The 20,853-nt window shown below is 34.0% G+C and overlaps 2 long non-coding RNA genes across 2 annotated transcripts in view; both read right to left on the bottom strand.

The window, feature by feature from the left end:
- The window catches only part of LOC128080325 (uncharacterized), a 987,521-nt gene that overhangs the window by 392,173 nt on the left and 574,495 nt on the right, over window positions 1-20,853 (bottom strand). The window lies entirely within an intron of this gene.
- LOC128080329 (uncharacterized) lies at window positions 7,278-10,616 on the bottom strand. Its single transcript, XR_008206610.1, has 3 exons — window positions 10,565-10,616; window positions 9,787-9,931; window positions 7,278-8,371 (listed from the first exon to the last, which is right to left on the bottom strand). It is a non-coding gene; the product is annotated as an uncharacterized LOC128080329 (long non-coding RNA).

The following is a 20,853-nucleotide window of genomic DNA, read 5'->3' as shown; positions in this document are numbered from 1 at the left end:
TTTATCCCAGTCTGGCAAATAATAAGCATAACATTGTGTAGCAGTGATTAAACAGCATGCAGAAGGTTTCAGAAGATGGCAACCAGGGATTGCAAGCGATAACTGTCCTTTATATCCTATTTGAAACTACCTTCTGTCATGCATCTAGCATGTATTTTAACAGGCATTTAGATTAGCCAAACATTAAGCATGCTTTCAAGGTCAGATACAAAATATTTAAATCTTTGCATGCTATATTTGCTCATCCTGGGACTGCATATTGTAGCATGATATCACATCTGCCTTGTGCACAACCTTTTAGCTCTTCAGTGAACCACAGACAACCTGCTCATTAGTATACTATCAGCAGCACAACTGCAAGCATTTTTCGTGCTTTTCAAGTCTTTCATAGCCACACAGCATTGGCTGTTATTAGTTTGTCTGTATTTTGAAATGAGCACTATGAAGTGTTCATCAGATGAACTGAAGATAATGAAGTAAATGCAGTATTTAGATGTTTACAATTTTGTCCTTTATATTTTGCAACATTTCATAATTACCTATTGTTTTCTGCTCACCATCTTGGAAATGTACCACAGTTCTCTGTGGTTTCATGTAATATTTTCATTTTATCTATGTAAAGGTCCTCAGTAAAAGATTAATCTTTGTAACCCAACTGTCTTTTCAATACAGTCCATTGTCTCCATTCCATATACTTTATTGTCTCCCCTACATTTAATGCACTAAACTTGTTTTCCCCTTTTGGATTAGTAGTCTCCTAGATGGTACAATGTCAAAACTTTTACTAAGTAGGTACTAGAGAGAAACAAAGTCTCTAACTGACTTGAAAAATTAGTTGTTCTCCAAAGGACAAAAATTATTATTTCTAATATGAGCTGCCTTTGATGAACTTGTACTTGAAAGTTTATTTACTTCTCTGTTGAAATCTTCAATATTTGCTCTGTTTGGCTGCTTGGAGAATCCAACTGTTAAAACTATAATTTTCCATGTTGGCTTCTTTCTCACACCCTCCACTGCATACAAGCACTATGTTCATTACTCTTCAGTCAGGCATTCTTATGAATAATTACAAATTCTTCCCTTCAGATTTTCATTTTTAATCTGTATATGTCAGCTTCCTGTAATCTGCAGTCTGTTATTGTTAATTTGAGTAATATAGCTTTTTTTATCCAAACCTGCCACATTGCCTTCCATTCATCTCAACAGTCACCATCAGCGGTGACTTCTTTGATAAAGAAACTTTCACAAACATGGTTGCCACAAAACTTACAATTACTACCAATATCATCATAGAACCTTTCATTATTCATCGTCAGAGAGACCCTGACCCAAACAGATCTTAAACGCATTACTGATTATTAGCCTATACAATGCAGCACTACCAATTTTACCTTCATACATATTTAAAATTCCCATTTTATTCATGTTTTATCCACAATGTGCTCTCATTAGTTCATTGGTACCCATATTACTATAGCAGGTCTTGCACAACACTTCTATATTCACTCCTGATTTTCTCAATGTATTCTCTTTACATCTCTTATCTTGATCATTACAGCCCTACATGGAAATCAATTTATCTAATCCTACTTTCTTTATTCTTTAATTAAAGATGTTTTCTTTTTTCTTTCAGGTAGAATCAGTACAGCAAAAAAGCTTTTATTATTCTAATAGTGGTCCCAGTAGTCATATCATATATTCCTTACAGTACAAGCCCTTGGGCTGGTCGCTCTTCAGTCACCTTCGTGAGGACTTGAAAAAAAAAGACTGAATAACAAGTTGTCACTTTTTCATCACCTGCAGTCACTGGACATATGCTCTTTGTTCCTTCTCATCCTGTGCTACATCTGAATACCTACACTTGCATCTTTTCGTCCTCTGTGTTCTGTACAGATAATCAGTTACCAATAAAAGATCTCAAAATATATTGCATTGGACATGTTCAGTAGATGTCTTCAGATATTTTGTTGAAGAATCTGGACTGCATTACTTTTTCTTCCTTCTTAAAAAGGTCTGAAAATTATGAATATCTCTAATTGAATCATTAGTCACTGGATGTTCTTTTTTGTAAGACTGGCCAACTTTTACTCATTATTATCAAATAATTTTATTTTCTATCTATTCTTATTTATATTCATCATTTGTGTTGCATACTTTCCATGCAATCTTCTATTTCTATTTTCTATATGAATAGCAATTTATGAGGTTCAACAGAATCAAACTAAAATGAGCATTTTTAGTTTAGACCAGTGAATACATGAACAACTAGTATGCATTACATCACAAATCATCCTTTAACTTTTTTTTTTTTTTTTTTTTTTTTTCCTCTGACATCATTTCCACTAAGCAGAAAACCACAAGGGTAATTTTTATATTACTTTATAAGTATATGTTTTTCAAACTTCTTGAAAATATCTTAACATGGCATATGCCTAGGACCATTATCAAAAGTCAACTTCTTATGTGCTGTCATTGTAATGGATGTTATCACTTGAGCTCTAATTGGTCTGTACAATTTTTCAAAATCATGGTTTATGATACATTTACATCATCTAATACATGTACTTGTTACTTTTGTTATATTATAATCAATGTTCCTGTACTTTTCTAAGTCTCACAAAAAACATTAAAAAAGGTATTTCTGCTTCTGACTCAACTTTTTAATTTGATTGACACTGATTTGCTATAATGCAAAAACAAAACACACAAAATGCAATCTTATACTCTATTCCATCTGAGCATATTGTTGACTTTGCTTGTATTATTTAAAATCATCCTTTTCTACTTCTGAAAAAATAGATGTAAAAGGTACAGTTATAATCTGAACAAAAGGTGGGTATATAAACTGTGTGCATCTCCATAATTCTTCTGTTAGAAGAATTTTATATTTGTTCAAAAAAATCTCAATCCCTTTACACATATTCTAATTACCTCTGTAAAGTTATCAACACTGATTATTTATGAGTTATCTGTACTCTGCACTGCCTCCACATAAATGGAGTGTGTGATGTTTTGGTTTTTTGGTTTCTTTTTTGTTTTGTTTTGTTTTGCCTGGAAACAGGCTTGTGATAGAATTTTGCTCCTGAGAAGATTGGAACTTGATTCTTAATAACTTTTAATAGCGTTGTGCTGAATATCAAGAGTTATCTCCAAGCAACCATTTCAGTAACATTAATCCTATCAATATCTCAAAATGCATTGTATAAATTAAGTGCATGGTATAAGTATCAAAACTAAGGGAATTAAAGCACTGTCTATAACTATTTAAAATTTACTATTTAGAAATATAAAAATATTTTTAATAAAAATAAATGTATTTAAAACTATAGTAATAATATTTCATTTACATACAGCTTAATCAAATGGTAATTTATGCCTTGTAGACCTAATCTGTTATAAATATTCATTATTTCAGTTCTTCTTACAAAAAACACAAACCAAATTTAATATTTTCTAATAGAAATTTAAGAAATAAGGTAACAGCATTTTGCATAGGCTAATATGGAAGAAAAAAGGCTGAAAATGGATTTCATTTGGGGATTTGCTTGGAATTTTTTTCTTTACTGCAAGAGTGTGAGTCAGGAGACCCAGTGGAGGCCTCAGTTACTGGCTGCTCATCTTCAAACACTGATCAGAATGACACAAGCCTCAGTCTGATCAGAACGGATTCAGCTGTAAGTATGAAGATCTTTTGTTTCAGCACAACCCTTTTAAAGAGTTGCAGCCAGAAATTGAGTAGTGTTTTATAAGTCTAGTCCCAGTGTTTTACATCTCTCACCTCTGGCATTAGCCTGTGCATTTGGATATCTACTATCCACTGAGGCATGTGGACTTCTTTGACTAGTCTCATAGATTTGCATAAAAATTAGAGAAAAAAAACTTATGGATACAAACAAGTGTTTTTTCTTCGCAGATTTCTTTTGAGAAACAACTTTTCAGGAGAAAATTTTTCACATTTGATTCAAGTAGATGTTCTTTAGATCTAAGCAGCTGAAGAAAAGTAAATTCCAAAGTTTCCTGCCCTTTACTCTCTATTCCAGAGATGATGTACTTTGGTAACAACTCTACAGTAGGAAATGGCAATTTTTTTTATTTTTTTTTTTTAAGATTATCTTCCCTATTATATTTCTCCCACAACGACTAGATGGAGTTATCATCCAGCTTACCTTAACTTTTAAGTCACTGACCTACTGCTATTCCTTGTTAGCACTTCTTAGTAGTTTTAGTTCAAATGGAAAACAAACAGCAGGAGGAAAGAAAATATTACTACAGGTTTTTTTTTTTCTTATAATGAAAAAGAAAGGAGATTGAGACCACAAGAATTAACAACCACAGTGCCTAAATCACCACAGTATCCAAACACAAATATCAAAGTATGACGCAGTCCTTTAAAAATGCAGAATTTTATCTGCTAAATTTTATCTGCTAAAACTTAACCATTAGGAATGAACCATTGGAGTTTATCTTTTAAGAAAGTTGAGATTACTTCTTTTGGATATAGAATGACTAATGAAATGCAAGTATTAAGATAGATTTTGTTACCAGACTAATGTTATTGGGGAAAAAAAGTGTGAAAAGACATTTAGTATGATGTGCCAGCTGAAGAGAGAAAAATTGTCAGCAAGAAAGATAAAAGTGCATGTGATATGCATTTTTGTAATTAAATAAGAGATGTCGGAACATCTGAGTTTAATGATAAAGTGAAAAATTGACAGCTGCATTTGTAGTATGTATAAAATTAATTCAGCCAGGATAACATTGGAAATAAATTCTCTGAAGTCCAGGAACTAGTGGTGAGATTCATTTACTGGGAGCAGTAAATATTTCTAGAGCATACAAAGCAGTCCTCAAGTTCTGTTTATATTTAAATATGAACAAATTTACATGTGTAATTTTAAGTAAGGTTTGGTCTACCACAGAAGCAACAATATACCTAAATGACAAACAGTTTGCATATCTGAAAGAAAAATGGAAAAACAAATAATGTTTTGACTGTGTGAAAAAACAGGTAAAGTAGATTAACATCCATAAACATGTTTAAAAGTCAAACTATTTTAAATGTGAAAAACCAAAAAAAATCACGCATGCTATTAATGAGGAATTCTGATAGAGTAGATATATTTATGTGCAAGCAAACACCAATGCCAACTCATAGTAGGTGAAAACCAAACATTAACAGATTACAAGAAGAAAAAAAAATTGGTGGGTTTTATTTAAATCAGAGACTGGCATATAATTCTACAGAATATCCATGAGGGTTATACAAACTATTACAGCACTGAAAACTCCTCATGCCTGTCACAAGAAGATTGCTTGGTCGCAGAGAGGAAAGGTTACACAGAAGGCAAGGGACAGTAGGGATAATGATTACAGATCAAACAGGTCTATTTTGCACTGAACACAAAATAATAACCCAGAGCTTGACTTGAAAATGTGTCTGTCTCATTCAGTAATTAAAACTCTTAACATTCCAAGTCCACCAATAGTAGCAATATGCAGCAGCTGATAGAGTTAAGGGCAATGCAGATGTACCTTGTGGAAAGTACAACATTCTGTTGAAAGTAAATATAAATTTCATATGTATACAATATGAATCTTTCAGTAAACCATTCCTCTTTTCCTCCCACATGTATTGTTTTTACATGAGTCCTTCATACAGAAAAAAAAAATTCTGAAACAAACTGTACAGTAGAAAAATATCCTGCAGCAAAGCAGGAAAATTAGATGATGTATGAGCTAAACTAGTTAACATTTAACTTTTCAGTGTACAGGTACTGGAAGATAAACTCAGCACCAATGAAAATGAGAGGTTAGGTTTAAACAACTGTACTTATGTATATACACACACACACAGAGAGAAAAGTAGGGGACATGAATGTTCAGTACTGTAAGTTCAAGTTTGAGTTTATGTGAAAGAATATGGCACTCTGGAGCACACAACATTTGAAAGATAATGGAGCAGGGAAGATGATTATATTTAGTCAGATATAGCACCATGGCTAAAGAGGCTTAGTATCCAATGTTTCTGCATTAGAAATGCTTTTGTGAAGATTAACAACAACCAAATATTGATGAATAATCAGTAATAAGATTATATTAACTTGGATACAGGCTCACATGTACCAAGGGGAATACATTTGCATTGCTTGTATATACACAAATACACATATATATAATTGTATGTGTATGTTTGAAGTCTTCTATCTGAAGAACTGATCCATTCATCAAGGATTCCGAAATGACTGTCTCCTATATTATCCTTTGTCAGTCCTGTAGCATAAACCCTTGGTATCATTTTTGTTAACATTGTTGAAGCTTGGATGCCATGCAAATACCCTCTTTCTACTTACAAAGGGTGTAGACATTTTGTTTAATTTTATCATAACCAGGTGTTTAGAGAGGGCCGGCAGAAAAGTACTGGAAACTCTAGGAGTTAATTTATTCTGTCTCACTTGTTTGCTATCTTCCTACTCAATGTACTGTAATCTATGCATAAATTTATGTATTTATTTCCATGAAGAAAATCTTTTCTCTTAGAATCCTGTTAAAGCAAGTATCTTTTTATTTTAATCTTAATCCATCTTAATCCATCACATACTGGAGAATAACTGCGTGAATAGTTTTTGTTAAAAACATTAGAAGATACTCAGGAAAAAAAAAGGGGGGGGGGGAAAGAAAAAAAAAGTAGATTTCCTTCACTTGAAGACACACACAATGCACCTACTTCAAATGAAGGTTTATTTGAAGCAGCCTTGTAACAAGTGTTCATAAATTTAATTTCTCCTGTTATTTGGCCAACTCTCTGTTCTCTGATAAAGTTGTATTTTAACATTCATTATATTTGTTGCAGACAGAAGATAGATTGGGAGGTACTAGCTACATTATTCCCATTCTGTTGTTAACTAAATACAGGCATAAGTAAGCTTTAGATCTGATTTTCCTTCTCTCTGTATGCATGTACATACCCTTAAAGCAAAAAAAAAAAAAAAAAAAAAAAAACAAATGAAAAAACCCTCAAATTATCTCCAGAAAAAATTATCAGCTCTGTTTTATGAAAAAAAATATATGTTAATCACATTCATATAGAATTCCATTTTAAATTATAAGACTCTGATACAAGCTCACAACAGTAAAATTAGAGTAAATCCTCCCCATATAACAAATAAATATATTCTTTGGTTGTTCTGTGTTTAACATTTTACCAGTGTTCACCAGAATAAAAAAATTAGTCTTACGTGTCCATCTGTGTGCATGTATGTATATGTATATATATATATACATATATATATAATTACAGCAGCACTTCAGTAACTGCTTTAGAAAAAGCTAAAGTATTCGTAGCTAAGGATAGAGTAATTCTGAGGTGCAGAAGCCATTTTTATCACTGAAATTATCCTTAGTAAGCTCTGAGACAGTATGACTATAAATGAATAAGCTGACCTTCTGGTTCCAATAAGATGGACATTTCTCTGAGGTAAAGAACTGCCTTATAATTTAAAAGAAATCTGCAACATAGATTGATAAGAATATCCGTTTACTGTTCCCATTTTCTTTCACATGTTTCCTCCTCACAATTAAGAAATTATTGAATTGTGTTCTACCCATCATTATGCATACATCCTCTTACAGTGTTATAAGTAGTAGGTATGTCCCATTTTTCTTACGGGATAAAATATACTTTGTTCACACAGAAGCAAGTCTCAAAATCACTAAAGGGAGCAGTTTCACAAGCATTACCACATGCTTCACAGCTGACAGTAATTTAGCAAGAATGCCTCCAGCTCTTTAACTGTCTCATTTATAGCTATATCAAATACCAATAAAATTACTAAGAATGGCAGGTCTTCATTTAAAATTATAGCAGAAACAATACTCACACGATTGCCTTACTGTAATTTTTATTCACATAAATTTATGTTGTAGCATCTGTGTTATACAATACCACTGTCTCATTTGAAATTAGGTTCCACCTGGGCTGCTGATTCAATGAAGTCAGCTAGTGTATAATCAATAGGCGTATAGAGCTTAGGCTAAGCAAGACTATCATGGTGGAAAAATAATAAATGAAAAATGCTCACCAGTGTTGTAGGCTTACAGTAAACTCCACAAGGAGCAATCTCCAAAAAGAGATCCTTCCTCAGTGGCAGTCAGCACATAAATGGGATCTAGGACAGGTGGAGCCAGGCTCCACCCCTTCCAGTAGCACAAGTGAATTGCCTTCACCTGTGCTCCCACAGCTGACTCATTGTTTGCCTCAGGTGGTCAATCAGAGGTTCAGGCCATGATCAACAGTTCCCATATAGCCAGGCTCTTGCACGCTCTTTTGAAATTATCTTCATTCTTTGGTGCCAAGCCCAAAAGGAGCACTGAGCTAATACAGAAAAGAACAAGAAGATCAGTAAATAAATGAATCTTTTAAAATTAATAATCTCTGTCACAGAGGCTACAAACTCTATCCCGGTCATCTACATGCTGTTCTGTAAGAACTTTAATGGAACAGTTCACCTTAAAGCAGGATTTTAAACTTCTAAGGCATTGAGGCTATGTTTTCCTTCTGTCTCCATATTGTTACACAACTGTCTGGATTGGCATTTTTTTTGTAGAATATAAGACTTCTAACAACCAGCCAGCATGATTGAACATATCAACATCACCAACAGGAATGCAGAAAGCTGCGCCGCCTTAGTACAGTTATTTCCATACCAAGTGTTTCATCTACTGAAGGTGGTATTTCATTTTCAGGAATTTCATAAAATGGCATGTTGTCCTAGAATTCATGAGAACTGACTAATAGACTAGTGCCCACACTCCCAAACAGCAATTTTTGGAAGTAGTGATTTAAATCTAGGTTGTTTACATTCCTTGCCAAGCAGCCTCAAAGTATCAAGATATTTATGTGAAATTTTCTCATTATCATGATCATTTAAGGTGTAAAACAAAATCAAACGTTAACACTTTTTAAGAATTTTTTTTAATGTCTGACTGTATTCCAGGTAGAAAGAAACAGTTTGAAGATTAATAACTGTCCTAAAAAGTATTCAGGAAATTTCATGCATTTCAGACATCAAAGACTTAGTTGTAATTACTCTGCAATGAAGTGGTGACTGAATCCTCCTGTCTCAGGCACCCATCAAGTCTAGAAGAGTATTTATATCCTAAGCCGTGAAGACTGTGAGAAGCAGTTCATAGCAATTAAGAGAGGTAATGGTAAGATTTTTTGTTTGAAAAACTATTATCATAATATCCATTACCGAGTTTCCTTTTGGTAATAAAAGTGACAGAAAATATAGTAATTATATTCCTTTACCCTTAGACACTTGGTTTTGGTGACACAGTGGGCTATAAAGTGGGCTTATTTTGAATACTAGTGGAGATATTCTAGGTATCAGCTGATATAACAATAATCTTTAGTAGAGTCACAGAGTTTCGTAACAGTGGAGGGTCTTTCCAAGCATATAAAACTCTGTGTATAAAAACAAGACCATGACTGCACTCAAAAGGTTGGAGATATTCTTGATTTTCATTATTTAAGTAGAGTAAAATGGGTCTCACTGTGATTTCTGAAATAGTTGCAGTGTTTGGTCTTGTTTTTCATAGGTAGCGATATTACTTGTCCTCTGATTTTCTTAGAATTTGACACTGTTGTCTTTAGTGGTTCATATTCATATGGAATGAAAGAAATTAACTTCATTTCTGTTCACGGCAAGAAAGACAAGTCTACAAAACTACAAATCTTTTGCATGACTTTTTCATCTACAGAGACAATTTACAAGATGGATTTTATACCTTCTTTATGGTGTAGCCTCTATCAAACTGAAATCCGCAGTTTCCTTGGAAACGAAATTTCATGTTATTTATGACTTTCAAGTCAGAAAGATTCTTACTCTTTTCTCAGCCATGCTGTTTTCTGCCTCTGGAGGCAAACGTGACTCTGATATGACATTAAAGATCCAAATGCAACAGAAAACAAGATAATGAAAATGAAAACATTAGTTGACATCTGTCAAAAATTTAAGTTACCTGAAGGTTCATGAAGTTGGTTTTTTTTTGTTTTTTTTTTTTTGTTTTGTTTTTTGTTTTAATTATATGACACAGTATCCGTAGCGTGGATTCAATAGTGAATAGACAAGTAATGTGGACTAGAACACAGAAAACCAGATTCTGTCCCTACCAGACTGCTAGCAAATAAAGTTATTTCTCACAAAAACTTATGAAAGTTTTTACCCAAAGCTTGCCACTGAGAGGTTGGATGGCTGAAATTTTTCAGAAAACTAAAAATGGCTTACAATGACAATTTGTAATCTTTTTGAAGACGGTAAAAGAAATTCTAATTTACCAAAACTATTAGTAATGAAACGTCATCATTTACATAACATACAATTTCCTGGAAATCATTGGACCTTTGCCAATCCCTTCCTTATTCTGGAAGACTTTGAACTCATCTTTTTATTTTGTAGGATATTTGTATAATCAATAAATATTAAAACATTACAATTATGAAATAAACAAGAAAGCTTGACAAAGCAGACTATGATAACAAAAAGAGAATAAATAGAAAGCTTACCCCTATCCTGGGCTCACTCACAAAACACCAGCAGAGACGATTTCCAGAAGAGATCCTTCCCCACTGGTAGCCAGCTCTTAAATAGGTCTAGGAGGCAGCACAGGTGAATTGCCTTCACCTGTGTTCCTCTGGCTGACTCATTGCTCACCTCAGGTGATCAATCAGAGGCTCAGGCCGTGACTCAGCAGTTCCAATACAAATACTACATAACATTTTGATGTAGATGGCTTTCATCTACTTTTACTGATTCCTTTCTATTTTACATGGAATACTTGTGTATTAAAAAGGGTTGGTTGGGGTTTTTTGTTTTCTCTCTATGTTGAATGAAACACACTTCTCAATATAGACAAAAAGGATATTCTTAATATTTTGACCCAAATGAACATTTTTTTAGCCATTAGTAATGCTTTATTTCCTCCTTCAGACTTCCATCAGAAAATATTATTCATGCATTTCCTCACCTTCTTATCTTTAGTATGCTCTTAAACAATTCTTCCTTTTGTTTGCTATTTGCCTGTATATTCTATTTGTGTTTATTTGTAACCTTCCAGGAGTGGAATATATTTGTATTTAATTAGAGAAGTTTAGCAGTCTTGTCTCAGGGCAGCTAGACACTATTATAACATGAATAGAGAAATCCAGAAGCTATGAAAAATGGATTATGGATTCACTAAGAAATTTCACTAGGACTGATGATACACACCAACACATTAAAATATGCAGACTGCGCTGAAATAGTGGGACTGTTGGTATGCAGTATTCATGTACATCTCCACCTATTTTCAATTTCCTGTCCAAATTATTAAAACTTGGTGAAAGGAATACAGAAAGAAAGAAATATAGAAAGAAAATGTGAAAGAGACTTCTCTTGAGAGTTGCATTAATGGGAAAGCCAGAACAACAGTTACAGTTCTGTAATCATGAATAATAAGGCAAGAATCTAAAACAATTTCACAGTTGTCCACCTGCCCTTTCACAAAAATGCTCCTTCATAGGGACTCTTTCTTTTTTCACCTTTCTATTCTGCAGCATTATTATTGGCTGTTTTTCTGTTAATTGTTTAATAACTGTTACCTTTATTAAATATTTTCCTCTTATATCAAAATCATTAATTATGGTATATTCTGGGACACACAAGATCAATAAATAATTAAAATACAGCTCTTCTCAGACCTGTCAGAACTTGGAAAGAGTATACACAATAAATTTGATTTTTTGAGTTTGTGTTAGGTTTGGTTTTTTTTTTTTTTTTGTTGTTTGTTTGTTTGTTTGTTTTTTTATTTAAGTTGCTCTACATACATTTTCTAGCAGTTTTTGAAAGTTCATACGAATATTGAAAAGAAGCTCATATTCAGAGACATTACTGAAATAAATGCAATTTTTTGCTTGAAAAATTGCTGCACTAATGTACACCAGAGAGGAAATAAAAATGTAAGAATTTGTATTTTTACCTGTTCTATATTAATCTTAAAATGTGAACTCTTGACTCAACTTTAGAATAATTTCGTAGTAGAGAATCTGAGTAGATATTACCAGTGTTTAACAACTTGGCACATTGGATTCTGAAGTTGAAGATCCTGTGACGTGAGCAAGTACACTGTTTAATCAAATGAGTAAGCATATGGATGCAGTTGTGTCTGTGTGCACATGTCCAGATTCTTTCTATGGGATGTTACATACCATCAAAATAATCTGGTTTTTTTTTTAGAAGCAAAACTATAGTAGCTGGCTCTGTCGGTGTCAGAGGACAGCATAAATGAGCCAGGAATAAGTGAATGTCAACACTTAATGGAGCTGCATAAACAAAGATTGAAGATAGAAGTATGAACGCATTTCTTCAAAGTCTAAGTAAACAAAATACATAGTAATGACAAAATAATTACATTGCGGGGCAACGTTTACTGTGCTTAAATATCTAGTTTTTAACATTATAAGGATGGAAACATTTCAGTGATATAAGAATTATACAAATGGATGAAAAATGAAAAATCGAAGTAATAAACTGCAATTTCTAACATCTGCACATGAGAGAGTAAAATGATGCAAAGAAATTTACTTAGCAAACATCTAGCATATATCTTGAAAGACTAAACATTAAGAATAATTTCAAGTCTGTAGTCATTTACTATCTTCCTAGAAACTTTAAACTTCACAAGCTCAGCTGGAAATCATATGGATCAAGCAGGCAACTACTTCTGACAGTCCTTCATTTCCTTTAAAATGAGAAAAGCTGTCACAGACTTGCATGGCTCATTTGAAATTCAGTGTTTCTCTGCCTTCATACTATGGTGTACTGTATCTAGAACATCTTTTTATAAAGCCATACAAGACACCTACAGAACTACTAGAGGTATTATAAAGAGACATCTTGTTGTTGTTCCTCTGCCATAAGATACACACTATGAATGTAAGGTTAGGCCTTTAAGACTTCCCCTGGTTATTCTTTCTTATACTTACATCTACCTGCCTCATTCTGCATACAATCTCTGTTGCATTAGTAATTCAGTCATGCTCACCATGTCTTATGAATGTTCTCTCCAAGCATTCTTAATTGCTGCTGGGTGCAAAGGTGGAGGTATGAATAAGGATGTAATTAGGAAAAGTAGCTATTGGTCACACACACATACATACACACAACCCTCCCCCCCTCTCCTCTTGTCCCCCTAAACACACACACAAAAAAAACCAAAAACAAGTAGGAAAATAGAGAAAAGTTTAGAGGTGGAAATCTAGTTTTAAAATATATTTAATTTCCACCAGTTAGATTAAGAGCATGCTAATATAAAACTAATTTGAAAGTATTGCTTGCAAAGAAAAAAAGAACAAAACAGGATGTAGTTGAAACAACACAAGATGTAGTTGAAACAACACAAATACATAAAAATATACACTCATCTTTCAAAGTGGATGAGTAAAATAATTTGTTTCATTGCAACTACAGCTCTCTGTAGCAGTGTTATGAATCATGCTGTTTTTATCTAACGGAGAATCCTAAATAACGTATCTTTGCTTCTAGCACATCAGAGACTTTTCCCAGTTGTCACTAGCAGGCACCTATTCCTCTCCTATTCTTCTTTCTCATTGCCAATTGCTAAAAGGGCTTGTATACATTTTGTAGAGTCTATTACTATCAGAGAGCAAGGAAAAATGAGTGTTTTTCCTCCTGACATGTCAAGGTCTCCCAGTATTACAAAGTTGTGTTTATATCTTTGCTAAAGACGTGTGCAGGGCTTTAAAACTTTTCACTTCTTGGTAGTCTTCCAAGACTTTTCTGCAGAGTGAACTTTTCTCCTTTCTGCATAGAAAAAAAAGAATATATATATATATATTCTTTATATCTCTATATATCTTTATTTATATATATATATATTAACCTTTGTACTCATTGTTTGTGTTTTTACCTGCTTTATTTTATTATCTTCCTCCGCAATTGTTGTTTAGAGGTGATTTAAACCTCTAAGTAAAATAAATGTGTACAGGTGATTGTTAACTCTTCATTGAGAGCAGAGCAAACGGTAAACTGTTCTACATGCTTTCTGCAAACTAGAAAGGGTGAAAAAGCACAAAATACAGTGCCTTTTATATAAGCAAAAGCAGGTAACCTGTGTAACTATCCTGAGATTAGAGTGTATTCACAGAGAATTGTATAGGTCATAGTTTATGCATGTCTCAGGTGCATTTAGTGTAACCTCCCCTACAAAAACAAGTATGTATATGGATTATTTGTCACATATGCCTTTATCTTCAGGCAAGTACAGAACTAGATGTTAGACAGCTTAGGAATAGCAGCAAAAATATTGTAAGATGTTTTGCACTGTGACATCACAACAGGTAACAGTTAATTAGATGAACTCTAGAGAACAAGCACTAGTAAATTGGAACTTCTGGCAGACATTTGACAAGGCACAAAGTGGCCAATACCCACATCTGATCAAGGAGATCATTGTATGATTTTTGCGCACACTTTGAGCACTTGAAGCTGAGTCCCAGCCAGCCAGTTCTCAAACTCTGTACTTATCTTTTGAAACATTTTTACTGGCATGTAAGATGTGATGAGAAGTAGGACTTCCTACACTGGTGTAGATCACTAATGTTAAAAACCCATCCCAAATCTAGAAAGTATCTACACAAAACAGAAAGAAAAGAAATATTCTGTTCACAGAATGAGGCAGATGTATGTCCATGAGAATTCAAAAGAGGGGCACTGAGTACCACTATAGGGAAGTGGCAGCAGCTGGTCCAGGGTTGCAGGCTTAAGTAGATAGGTCAATACATAAGAAGTCAGTAAACTTATGCAAGCAAGGAGTGCAGAAATCAGGAAATCATTGACAGCTTTTTCTGTCCTTTATGTCCTTTTCTGTACATAACACTGTTATTAAAGAACATTACTTCAGAGCACGCACTTGCTTCGAGGTAGTTACATTCATAATGAGAAATAAAGCAAGGTCAGAGAGCAAGACAAAGCATAGGACAAAGCTTTTCACTCTGTTAGTTGTTACCATACTTTTTGACTCCAAGACAACGATTTCCATTTAAAAATTATGGGAAATACAACACTGGTCTCTTTTCCTTTTAGATTGGAGGCATCTGTATTATTCCAGCAGAGCTTCCAGCCTCAGATCCCACACAGGCTCAGACAACCCCTCAGAAAATTATTTGTGGCAAGTAAATATCACTCTGTGGTACTGAAACACAGCTTTCACATTCATGTTGGGCACTCTGAACTGAAAATGCCCACCCCGTAGTTAAAGGATAGCTAAGTCTCCCATTGAGACATGTGGACACTACATGGAGCCCATAGAAAGACAGAAAAAAATTGATATGCCATTAATTCAGCCATCTTCACACAAGGCTTGAAAACATTCAAATTGTGTTTTAAAGAATGTTAGTTTATAAAAGTCAAAGTTAGCTCCAGCAATACTTCATTATGTAACAGACTGGGAGACAGGGATATGGAAGTACAGAATCCAAACAAACAACATAGAAACCAAACTACTACTACTACTACTATCTCTACTACTACCAATAATAATAATAATAATAATAATATAAAGCAGAAAAACTCAGGAAAAAATAGTATGAATTTACATTAATTTAACTTTTGTTTAATGAAAAAAAGAACAGTAAATATGTTTTTCTAAATGCTAATAATGAAGTAGAAGAAAGTTCTAGCGCAGCATTTGGAGTTATATTATTGAAATATTAATCTTTTTACATACATTTTTTCTTCTGCAGGAAGAATGTATTCTTTCATTAAGTTTCAACTTATTCAATTCAATAACAACTTCATACAAAGCTAGAAAATCAAATAAGAGCAGAAAAAGAAATATCTTTTTTTCCCTGTTTCAATCTATAAGGTAACTGCTAGTGAAATATCAGAGAATTCAAAAACCTTCAAGGAAATGACAGTGACATTTACCTTAAATTGTTTGAATCAATTTAATTATTTTTTGAATGGTCTGTTGTCAAAATGTAACTTGGTGTGGCATGTGGCATGCTATTCCTGTAAGATGTTATCTTTCTTGTGATTTTTCGCTGGATGCATCAATGGTGTTCTAAGGTGCTTCAGTGCCTCCTGACCTCATGCTCACACTGTGACTGAGGGTTTTGCAGGTCTGATTTTATACTTGAATAGCAACTCTTTGGCTGCACCTCTGATGAGAAAAAATGTATAGGAAGCAGCAGCAGGGTTTTCCCAATCAAAAAGAGCCAACAGATTATGTTCTTTTTGGCTGTTAGTGATATTTTATCAGATATCAATTACACATTGATATCACCTGAAACTCACAATGCCTTTTTCCATTTAATCACTTATGTACAGTGGAAAAATGGAGATGTAAAGCAGTAGCAGCCTCAAGTTTAGAAAAGAAACTTGTCCAGCACTACCAGAGTAGCACCTAAGAGCAGTTAGTTTATTTGAGGAGGATGGGTGGCACTGCTCTTGTGAAGTACTAAAATGTAAGTACTAAAAATGAAAGTAATCCCACATTATATGAGGTGTGCTTTGTCAAAAATATTTTCATGAAGTTTTGGAACTAGAATCAAGGAAGGGAAAGGAAGGAATAGGCTTAACGTTGTTTGAGGCAGGCAGCTTCTTTGATGACAAATCACGAATACCACTTTTTACCACTTTGAATGGAAAAACTGGTGGTAATAATCACTTGGGAGAGTTTCCCCATGTAGTTCAACATTTATTATCCCTTCTGGAGCTACCACAGCACTGTGCATACATAGCATACGTTCTTTAGCTGTACTTTCTCAGTAAGGGAATGAGTGTTCCATATGAGTGAGGAAGAGCTCTCATACAAGTAGAATGAGTCAAAAGATTTCAGCTAGACTGAACACAGTACATGGGAGAAAATGAGGTTGTCTCTCATCCTCATTGACCAACTTCACAATGCTATTCTGTAGTAAGACTAGGTTCTTTTCTCTACATATTCCCCAATATCTGCTCTAGCTTTTACCAATTTCCGCATATACCGATCCACAGAGGTAAAATGCTAGTTATCTCTATTATTACAAAAGTGCCATAAGAAGTGAAACTATGCCTGACCCTTCCTACTTCATTTCATTGTGGAGCTGTTTGTCCTGCAGGTGGGCAGAGTGCGAGACCAGGAATGACTAGCTCTTTGCAGGACTACTTGTATCTTTGCTGTATGAATATTTATTTTTGCAGCATTATTTTAGAGTAGTCTCTAATACCTTTATTAGCAATAAACTACCTAGATACTAGCTGTCTAAAAATATCTATGATGGTTGATAGACTGATCAAGCACAAAGAGTGAAGTCATGAAGAAAAAAACTGAAGCATAAGGAAAAGGATTTTGAATTTGCTAATTCAAATCAAGTCTTCCAGAAACTGCAGCTTCATTAAAAAACAACAGCAACAACAAAAACTTTTGAAAAAATCCATGAGATATTCAGAATAAAATGAAGAAAGCTTTTTTAAAAATCAAAATTTTGTTAAGTAGTGGAGAATTCAACGTAAGTACAGAGATGTGGGAAGGGGGTAAAAATTGAAGTAGCTGGATGTACATTTTAAATGCAGAATGGAGTATCTGAAAATAACTGTAATTCTGTAGCTCTTTCTTCTTCAGCAGCATTTAACTCTTCTCTGAAATCCAGGCAAAAATTAGTTTTCAGAATTTTTAATTCCTGCTTTTGACATGCTGATCCTATATTCTTCAAATATCGTGTGCTGTTTTTATTAAATAATATAGTAATATCAACAAAATATATGCACGCTGTTAAGGAATTTTTAATCTTCTCTAAGGAGGAACCATGGCATTTTCCATAAAAGCTATGATAAATTAAGGCATTAAATATAAGCTTCTACCAGAACATGAAATGGCTCTGTACTGATCTACATGCACAGCCTTCTGATCTGTATTAAAAGCTGATTTTCTAATTGCTACAATCCGTACATAACATGCATTGTATATCATCCACACTGCTCAGAACTTGAATGACTTGATCATATTCATCATCAAACTACTATTGAGCCTGCCAGCAAATAACCTCTGTGATCTCTGTAACAGGAGCAACATCCCTATGGTCAATAGCTACTAAAATCAAAATATTAAGCTTCTGGTATATGTTGGAAGGCCTGTCCCTATTAGTAACACATTCTCAAAATGTTGTGCTCATTTATTAGTAATGCCTCATGGTCATTAACATAATTTTTCTTCGTTCTTAACTTTATATCTGATTGAAGCTTTGTTTTCTACGTAGTGACTCCATGTCCAAAGTAAGTCTCTGTCCCCTTCCTCCTCTTCCTTTTCTTCTGGGTTATACAAAGTCAAAAACTGCAGGATAGGGGACATGAACTGAGATTTGACAGTCTGGCTAAGGGAAAGAGAATGGGGGAGACAAATTTATCATTCTGTCTTGTACTTGGAGTTGTTCAAGGATAGCAAGAAAAAATAAGTAGTTCCATAATGGAAGAAAATGCAGTATAGAATCACTGAAAATCCAGGTTATCTGCTGATGATAAAAACCCTTCAGACAACTTTGCAGTAATCAAGTGGAATTCCAACTCTATAGCATCTAGCTGGAAATATTTTCATTTCTTCTAATTGCAGCAGATAGGAAAGGATAACCAGAAATTCAAGAATGAGAAATATGATTGTAGACAATAAAAAACAGATAAATGTAATTATTTACATGAATCTAAAGACTGGAGGATGACTTTAAACCGTTGCATACAGCAAATATACTGGGGTTCTTGAAAAGTTCTAAAGCATTTGAGGACAGACTATGTTTCCGTAAATCAGGATACCGTTGTTAAGCTAATGTGGGAATCTCAGCTTTGCTGACAGAAGTTTAAATCAAGATCTATAGCAGTGTGCATTGAAGGAAGAGAAAAATGTGAACCTGTGGTTTGCCTTCTACAAGGCAGTACATGGTTCAGGACTCTCCCAGAAATTCAACTTGGGAATGTGTTGAAAAAGTTTCAATATAAACACCCTCCTAGTCATCAATGCTTTGTTGTTTCATAGCTGTAGAATTTCACTGTTTTTTTTGTTTGTTTGTTTGTTTTTGATGAGTTAATTATTGTTCCAACTCTGAAAATGCCAACATTTTTCAAAATAAAATTTTGTACAAGATGAGGAAGAAAAACCAAATGTTTAGAGAAAACTACTAATGAAGTTGAACTTGCAAGTGAATTTTGAAAGCATGGTTCTTATTCACTTCAAATTCTAGTTTGATTTAGCATCCCTTACATCCCAACAGCTACTTAAACATATCTTAATCAGATTAGAAAAAAAAGATCAGTATACTCATGGGTATATGGAAATGGACTTAAGGTGTTAGTAAAGCACAGATGCTAAAAATATCTGATTGGCATCAAATTAGTATTTGTGGCAGAGAAAACATAAGATGATGGATACATGATGCAAGAGTAATTAGGATAATATAACTAACGTCCAATTATTTTTTTTAAATACTGTGCACAGGCTATTAAGCCCGATAGACAAGCCAGTATGTATAGAAGTACATATATATATATATATATATACACACACACACCTCTACTCAGTGATATACATTTGACATGACATTAAAGGAAACAGTTGATTTGCTCATGTGCAGGGCTGCCATTTGAGGACCTAGACGGGCTGAAGGAATTGGGCTGAAAGGACTTGTACAAAATTCAACTAGAATAAGGCAAAATCTTGAACAGTAAAGAAACAGCTTCCTCTAGTTCTACAAACTGGGGACTGCAGAACTCTGTAGAAGAAAAAGCAAAGATCCCCCTAGTGGGTAAGAGCTGAACCTGAAGCCAACAGTGTCCAGGTAACAGAATAAAATCAGGATCAGCTTCTTGGAATGCATTAACAGGGGCACAGCCAATCTTTGAGGAAAAAGGGTTATCCCTCTCTATACAGTGCTTATTAGAACCAATACAGAAGGAATATGTAAAATGGCAGTCCAGGGTAGAACTACTAAGCTGGTTGGTAGCTGGGTCATTTACACTGCACAGAGACTATAGGACTGGTTCAGTCTGGATAAGTTTTTTTTGAGGGGAATTTAAAAACAGCCTACTAGGACCTACAAAAAAGGCACTGAGAAGATGGAATGAGGATGGATGAGGATCCATGTTGATGCATAGATAAATGACAGTGGAAATATACTGAAATTAGATGTTCAGACTACATGTAATTAGAAACTTTTTCGCCACAAGGAAAGTCTAACATATCATCCAGAGAGGTTGAGCAGGAAAGTTCTTGTTGGTTTTAAGAATCAGTTGGGTAAAGTCTTGAGAAGTCAAGTGTGATCTCATAGCTGACCTTAGGTGGAGAAGAATAACAGACTATAGACTTCCACTAGGCTCTTCCCATCTGAGTTATGCTCTGATATGCTATATATTTAATCTACATATACTAGAAAAGCTAATAGACTAGATTGGACAGTATATTATAAATTATGTGTAGAATTTAATTACAGGAACAGCGTAGGAGTTGGCCTTGAGTTATGCTGCTTCCTCTAAAGGACAGTTTCTACAGGTACCTGAGCTTGAGAGTAACCTTGTATTTTCAAATAGTTTACAGAAATCAATAACACTTCTCAAAAACCGGAACCACTTGAGGGTGTATTGATACACAGAAAGTACAGTAGAATGGAGTCCAATATTTGCATAATTAAAAACAGAGGAAAATACTAAGTACTATAGAAGAGTACTCACTCAATTCATCAAATTGAAAGATTTTAAATAAACAGAAACAGAAGTTTTCTACTCTGATTACAATACTTATTAAAATACACAAGACAAAGAGGAGGCTGTGGAT

The sequence above is a fragment of the Tympanuchus pallidicinctus genome, unplaced genomic scaffold (genome assembly GCF_026119805.1).
Source record: "Tympanuchus pallidicinctus isolate F22 unplaced genomic scaffold, pur_lepc_1.0 scaffold2, whole genome shotgun sequence".
NCBI classification, from domain to species: Eukaryota; Metazoa; Chordata; class Aves; order Galliformes; family Phasianidae; genus Tympanuchus; species Tympanuchus pallidicinctus.
The sequence above is the reverse complement of the archived record's forward strand: the minus strand, read 5'-3'. Positions and strand labels throughout refer to the sequence as shown.